The 7,648-nt window shown below is 34.8% G+C and overlaps 1 protein-coding gene across 4 annotated transcripts in view; it reads right to left on the bottom strand.

Annotated features, from left to right (window-relative positions):
• ZNF148 (zinc finger protein 148) overlaps positions 1-7,648 on the bottom strand; it is a 153,399-nt gene that overhangs the window by 101,602 nt on the left and 44,149 nt on the right. For 3 of the 4 annotated variants that reach the window (XM_017855347.1, XM_017855350.1, XM_017855349.1), the window contains exon 2: positions 5,721-5,801. The gene's annotated coding sequence lies outside the window, so the exon portion shown is untranslated. The remainder of the gene's footprint in view (positions 1-5,720; positions 5,802-7,648) is intronic. The other variant, XM_017855348.1, reaches the window with a different exon arrangement.

The raw sequence follows: 7,648 nt of genomic DNA, 5'->3' as shown, positions 1-7,648 counted from the left end.
TGGTCTCGAACTCCTGACCTCGTGATCCGCCCGTCTCGGCCTCCCAAAGTGCTGGGATTACAGGCTTGAGCCACCGCACCTGGCCTGTTCAAAATCTTACAGAGCTATTCACCTCTCAGTACTTTTGCATTTCAGAATTTTCCTGGATATTCACGCGTATCTCTTTTTCCAGATACACTTTCGTGCAAAATAAAATTTCTTTTTCTCAGTACGATTGTATCATATATAAACTATAATGAAATGACAACAATAACAATAAAAGGGGAGTGGCTCTTCACAATCCAGAGTTGTTACAATATATTATGTAAAATATCTACTATAGATATGTTAAATATGTTAAAAGGAACTCATGTTTTAAAGTTTTTTAATTATGAAAAACCACAATCAGGCCAGGCGCGGTGGCTCAAGCCTGTAACCCCAGCACTTTGGGAGGCCGAGATGGGCGGATCACGAGGTCAGGAGATCGAGACCATCCTGGCTAACACAGTGAAACCCCGTCTCTACTAAAATACAAAAAACTAGCCGGGCGAGGTGGCGTGCGCCTGTAGTCCCAGCTACTCGGGAGGCTGAGGCAGGAGAATGGCGTAAACCCGGGAGGCGGAGCTTGCAGTGAGCTGAGATCCGGCCACTGCACTCCAGCCTGGGCGACAGAGCGAGACTCCGTCTCAACAAAAAAAAAAAAAGAAAAACCACAATCAACAAGTAAGAGATCCTCAACAAAGATGCAGAAATTATGTAAAAGAACCAAATGGAAATCCTGAAGTTTAAGAATACAGTAACAGAAATAAAAAATTTATCAGAAGGGCTCAACAGATCTATGGCAAAAGAAAATCAGTGACTTTTAAGATACATCAATAGAAACCATCTACTCTGAAAAACAAGAGTGGAAAAAGATGGAAGTAAAATGAACAGAGCCTCAAAGACATGTGGAACAACATTCAGCTTACCAACATTTTGAGTACCAGGAAAGAAGGGCAGAAAAAAAAATTAATAAAATATTGGCCAAAACGTGACAAATTTACTTTCTTTAAGATGGAGTCTCGCTCAGTCACCCAGTCTGGAGTGTAATAGTGTGATCTCGGCTCACTGCAACCTGTGCCTCCCAGGTTCAAGTGATTCTCCTGCCTCAGCCTCCCAAGTAGCTGGGATTACAGGAACCCGCCATCATGCCCGGCTAATTTTTGTATTTTTGTAGAGACAGGGTTTCACCATGTTGGCTGAGCTGGTCTTAAACTCCTGACCTCAGGTGATGTGATCACCTTGGCCTCTCAAATCCCCACCTGTGCTGGGATTATAGGTAAGAGCCACCATGCCTGGCCCCAAATTTAATTTTTCTAAGGAAAATAAATCTACAGATCTAAGAAGCACAATGAATTTCAAGTAGGAAAATATAAGGCAACCTACAACTGGACACAACGTAGTCGAACTTGTTGAAAGCAAACACAAGGAGAAAAATCTTGAAAGTAGGAAGAGAATAATGATTCAGCATATGCAGAGATTAGTGGCTAACTTCCAGTTAAAAACAATAGAGACAACAAGACAGTGAAATCACATATTCAAAGAGCTGAAAGATACAGCTGTCAACCAAGAAGGCAGCAAAACTATCCTTCAAAAATGAAAAAATATTCCCAGATAACCAAAATAATGAAGCAGTAACTAACGTGGTTGAAAGGAAAAATTAAAAAATTAAAAATTCAACAATTATATTTGGAGATCTCAACGTCTCACTCTAAATAAGTGAGATAATAATTAGATAGAAAACTAGAAAGGACAGAGAAGACCGGAACCACACTATCAACCAACTATACGTAAGTGGCATATATTGAAAACACTACCAAACAATACTAGAATACATAGTGTTTTAAAACATTCTCTAGGACAGGCAACATGCTGGGCCATAAAATAAGTCTCACTAAATTTAAATGGATTGAAGTCATAAAAATATGTTGTCTGAGCCGCACAAGGTGGCTCACGCCTGTAATCCCCACACTTCGGGAGCCTGAGGTGGACAGATTGCTTAAGCCCCGGAGTTCAAGACCAGCCTGGGCAACACAGCAAGACCCTGTCTTATAAACAAATACATTTATATGTTCTCTAACCATACCAGAATTGAATTTGATATCAACTAAAAAACTGGGAAATCCACGAACATTTGGAAATTAAACTTCAAACTTCTAAATAACAAAGACAAAATGTAAAGGGAAATTAGAAAATATTTTTAACTGAATGAAAATGAAAACAAATATCAAAATTTACAGGATGCAGTTAAAGCAATACTTAAAATATACAGCTTTAAATATATATTTGAAGAGTTTCATATATATCTTATCAAAAAATGTGAACTGATTCAAATACTCTTTCTTATTCTTCCATAGAGTTTCAAATTTTTTTTAAGTAATATGCTCCCAGGCATTTTAACTTTGTAGTTGTCATTATGAATGTATACCTCTTCTTCCATCATAAGTCCCAATACCTATTATTTATATTTTAAAAGATAATTATTTATGTATATTCATTTTCTTCCTAAAGACACCTGGCCAAACTAATTTAAGAAAAAGAAGAAAAAGAAACAAAAGTCAAAGTATGATAAGTTAGAGATTCATGTTATTCAGAGATGCTATAACCTGAAGGGAAAAGTGAGCCCTATAATCAATGATAAAGACCTTTTAAATCTAACACAGAACNAAAGGGAAATTAGAAAATATTTTTAACTGAATGAAAATGAAAACAAATATCAAAATTTACAGGATGCAGTTAAAGCAATACTTAAAATATACAGCTTTAAATATATATTTGAAGAGTTTCATATATATCTTATCAAAAAATGTGAACTGATTCAAATACTCTTTCTTATTCTTCCATAGAGTTTCAAATTTTTTTTAAGTAATATGCTCCCAGGCATTTTAACTTTGTAGTTGTCATTATGAATGTATACCTCTTCTTCCATCATAAGTCCCAATACCTATTATTTATATTTTAAAAGATAATTATTTATGTATATTCATTTTCTTCCTAAAGACACCTGGCCAAACTAATTTAAGAAAAGAAGAAAAGAAACAAAAGTCAAAGTATGATAAGTTAGAGATTCATGTTATTCAGAGATGCTATAACCTGAAGGGAAAAGTGAGCCCTATAATCAATGATAAAGACCTTTTAAATCTAACACAGAACTGTTCTCCACTGCCCACCTCAGTCATGGAAGATGAGATTAGTATATTCAACAATAAAAAATGAAAACTTCTGTTGGGCAAAATAATAAAATCAAAAGATGAGCAAAACTTGAGCAAAAGTAATCTGTCTAATAAATGACAAGAGGCTCACAAAGAAATGGTAAATATTTAAAGTGATGAAAATACTCTAATTAGCCAGATCTGATCATTACACAATGTAAGCATGTAACAAAATACAGAAAAAGTGTTTATTGTGAACATACACTATTTTTAATAGTGTATAAAATTTAAATATACACCATGTATGTTACCATAAATATACACTATATATGTGTCAAGTAAAAATAAAAAACATTACACTCTCATAAGTGTATACAATTGTCAACTGGAAAACTTAAAAAAAAAAATGACAAGAGGCTCCTTTCCTTAATATACAAAAACATAAAGAGCTCCATAAAAGGGCAAAGCACATGACCAAATCGGTAACTGAAAACATACATTATGGCCGATAATAAGGGGGAAAATCTTCAAACTCATTTGTAAGAAAAGCAAAGCTAATCAACAAAAAACTGACAAATATTAAAAAGTTTAACACTAGCTAGTGTTGTCAAAGAGATACAGAGATCCCCTCTCTCACAGACTAGTGATATTTGGCCTTCTTTTTAGAGTTAGGCAATTTATCCACCAAATTGTTAAATGTACATAATCTTCAGTCCAATAATTTTCCCTTCGGAATTTATACTACAGATATATATATATATATATAATTTTTTTTTTTAATTTAAGACAGAGTCTTGCTCTGTTGCCCAGGCTGGAATGCAGTGGTGGCATCTTGGCTCACCGCAACCTCCGCCTCCTGGGTTTAAGCAATTCTTCCGCCTCAGTCTCCCGAGTAACTGGGATAATAGGCACCCACCACCATGTCTGGCTTATTTTTGTATTTTTAGTAGAGCTGGGGTTTCACCACGTTGGCCAAGCTAGTCTCGAACTCCTGACCTCAAGTGATCCACCTGCCTTGGCCTCTACAGGCATAAGCCACCACTCCTAGCCAGATACATTTTTAAATATGTGCAAAGGTGTACCCAAGAATATTCACTGCATCATCATTTACAATAGCAAAAAAAAGGGGCTAAATATCCGTAAGTAGATGACTAGTTAGAAAAATCATGATATGTCCAAATATTAGAATACTATGCAGCATAAAATGAGAAGGAATGATTTGCAAAAATGTGGACGTTTATTTTTTTAATATTACTGAATAATATGGTGTGATCTCATTTGTGTAAAAAAATGTGTAAATATAAGCACACACATAAATGCCTGTATATGTATAGAAATTGTCTGCAGGGATATACAATGATTATACTGAATAGGGAGGGGTTGGAAAGCCTTTTCTCGATGTTATAACATTCTCTATTGCCTAAGTGTATACACCTATTGTAATAAACATGAGTAAAGAAGTGAAAAATGTTGAACATAATTATCAGAAGATGAGGAAAAACTAGGAAAATCCTAAAATATGGCCACTGAAACTCCAAATAATTTCAATCTGCAAGGTGAAAAAGAATTCTCAGGCTGAGCGCAGTGGCTCAGGTCTATAATCCCAGCACTTTGGGAGGCCAAGGCGGATGGATTGCTTGAGCTCAAAAGTTCAAGATCTGCCTGGGCAACATGGCAAAACGCTATCTCAACAAAAAAAAAACACAAAAGTTAGCCAGGTAGGGTGGCCTGTGCCTGTGGTCCCAGTTACTTGGGAGGCCTGAGGTGGGTGGATCACTTGAGCCCCGCAGACAGAGGTTGCAGTGAGCCAAGATCACACCACTGTACTCCAGCCTGGGCAACAGGGCAAAACCCTATCTCAAAAAAAAAAAAAAAAAATTCTCAAAAAACAAATTTTAAAATGCACAGAGAAACTTCAGAATTTTTATGATCAGGCCGGGTACAGTGACTCACACCTGTAATCCTAGCACTTTGGGATGCTGAGGCAAGAGGACTACTTGAGTTCAGGGGTTCAGGACCAGCCTGGGCAACATAGTCGAGACCCCGTCTCTATAAAAAAAAGTAAAAAATTAAAAATACAACAAATAGAATAATTTTTATGATCATTCAAAATTGACATGAGTATGTGCCACCGACAGATATGTAAACTCCTTGAAAACTGTTAGATATTTTCTTTCATGTTGTATGAAAGATAAAAGCATAGGTTTAATATATGCACCAACATAGGCCAACAAGAAAGGAGAGGATCATTTGCCTTTCTAACATAAAGGAAATGAGGCCTAAAAGAAGATATGCAAGTAATCTTAAGAGAAGATAATGGACTTCATCTTATAAAATTAACAATGTTATTTTCTATGTACATATGTCCACATCTACATATTATTTATACTATTTATAATAGTGATATCATGTTATTTACATGAATATAAAAAGAAAAGGGATTGGCCATAAATGCACACTTATACCCAACAGTTATTGTAAGTATGTGTAGTAACATGAGCATCTATCACAGGTAAAAATTAAAGATTGAGTCAAACAATGCTGAATTACCTCCATTAAATATGTCAGGCAAATGCCCATCCCGCCAGATCACGTGCTTAAATTTTCAAGCTGCTGATTCCTCCCTCTATCCTACAAAAGTACACAAATACAGGTTATCCCCCCCAAAGAATCAGAATTAAACATAGTCTTAAAGTCAGGTAAAATTGTTACATTTAAGTGTCCTAAGTCTAACAAAATTCTTTCCATGGTAGATACTGTTAAATAAAATTAGTAACAACTAACACTTAGTCTGAGTGCAATGACCCATCAATGCTAAATGATATTACAACAATGACTCAGATACAAATTGGACTTTTTCAAACTTAACTTCCAGTGAAGAATTAAGATTTCTTTGAAGTCAGGACAATAACCTTGACAATTATCTTAAATATCCTAAAATAGGAAGGAAAGCACAAACGTGTTTCATTAAAATCATATTCTGATACTCTCCAACACTCAAATAGCACTGTTTTCTTGATAAACTCTTACAGTAACATTTCCCTCAGCTGAAAAAATCTAAATATATTAAGGATGCAGTTTTTGAAAATACAAACATAAGCATCTTAAAAGTTCAAAGCAAAAGGTATTTAATAACGCTAAAATGGTCCATCAATATTTTTTAAACATCATGCTATAATCGACCTTTTAGCAGAGACTAACACAGAAAATTAACATTCCACATTGGCATTATTGCATTGATACCAACCACAGATCACTTTATTCATGTAATTGGGATTTTTCCCAGGTATATTAAATGAAAGTAATGAAGACTGAAAGTTGAATTATCAGAAATAAGGAACAAGCCAAATATAATTTTATTCAGAAACAATAGGTAAAGCATTTTATGTAACAGTCCTAATACAAGTTTAGGGATCCATAAATACCTTGCACATCAATAAAAGCCATAAATGTAAAAGCAGGGTATTTTCTAGAAATTGATAATCTCTAGAAGATAACCAAGTATATCAACTCAAGGTTGCATTTACATATGCTTTATCAAGAAACTACAAACAGTACAGTCTTTCTGATAATTTAGCATTTTCTAGTACTTAGCTAGTCAGTAGCTTTGTTATTGAGCTAGTTACAAACAAAAAAATCTACTTTAAAATACTTTATTTCTACTAAGCTCCTAACTGCCTGCCTCGATGTTTTGCAGCCAAGCATTCAAAAGCATATATATGTCATTCCTCTCAATTATGCAAAGTTATTTTAAGTACATACTTCTATAGCAAGAGTACCAAAAGGATAATAAAAGCTATAAAACTATACTACTAAGTTAGACACTATTAAAAATGGTTAAAGTAAAGCAAAATTATGTTAAATTAGGTCTAAAGCTGCCTCTCTGGGTAGCCAACAAAACCTAACTTACTATGTAAACAAACTGCTACCTAATTTAAGAGTATATTTTTGTAACAAGTAGCTGAGTCTCAGCAAATCACAGTAGCCAAACCTCAGCCAATTACAGACTGTCACCTGATAAGACTATGTCCACATAAGGCAAATGCCAAGAGGTAACCAATCAAGCTATTTCTGCTTGTCACTTGCTTTTTCTGTGTATAAATACTGCCTGCCTATGTTGCTGGGTGGAGGTCTCCAAACCTCTTCTGGTTCAGAGTGCTGCCTGATTTATGAATAGTTCTTTGCACAGATACGCTCTGCTAAATTTGTCTAAAGTTCTTCTTTTAACAACTGTTTCTGCATTACACTGCCGCTGTTCAGTATTCTATTAGAATATTATATATTCTGTACATATACTGCTACATACATTACTACATCCAACTTTTAGAATTGCTAATTACAAGAATAAAATTGAACAGAAAAGGACACTGCAAAGCCTATATACGGGGAAAAAATGTCTTCACATTATGCATTTTAACATTATGAGTCTTTTTAAAAGTTGATGTGATGTATCTACTCCACAATCAGGATATTATTAC

This window comes from Rhinopithecus bieti, unplaced genomic scaffold (assembly GCF_001698545.2).
Source record: "Rhinopithecus bieti isolate Rb0 unplaced genomic scaffold, ASM169854v2 scaffold_39586, whole genome shotgun sequence".
Taxonomy (NCBI): domain Eukaryota; kingdom Metazoa; phylum Chordata; class Mammalia; order Primates; family Cercopithecidae; genus Rhinopithecus; species Rhinopithecus bieti.
Note: the sequence above shows the minus strand (reverse complement) of the source record. Positions and strands in the feature narration are given on the sequence as shown.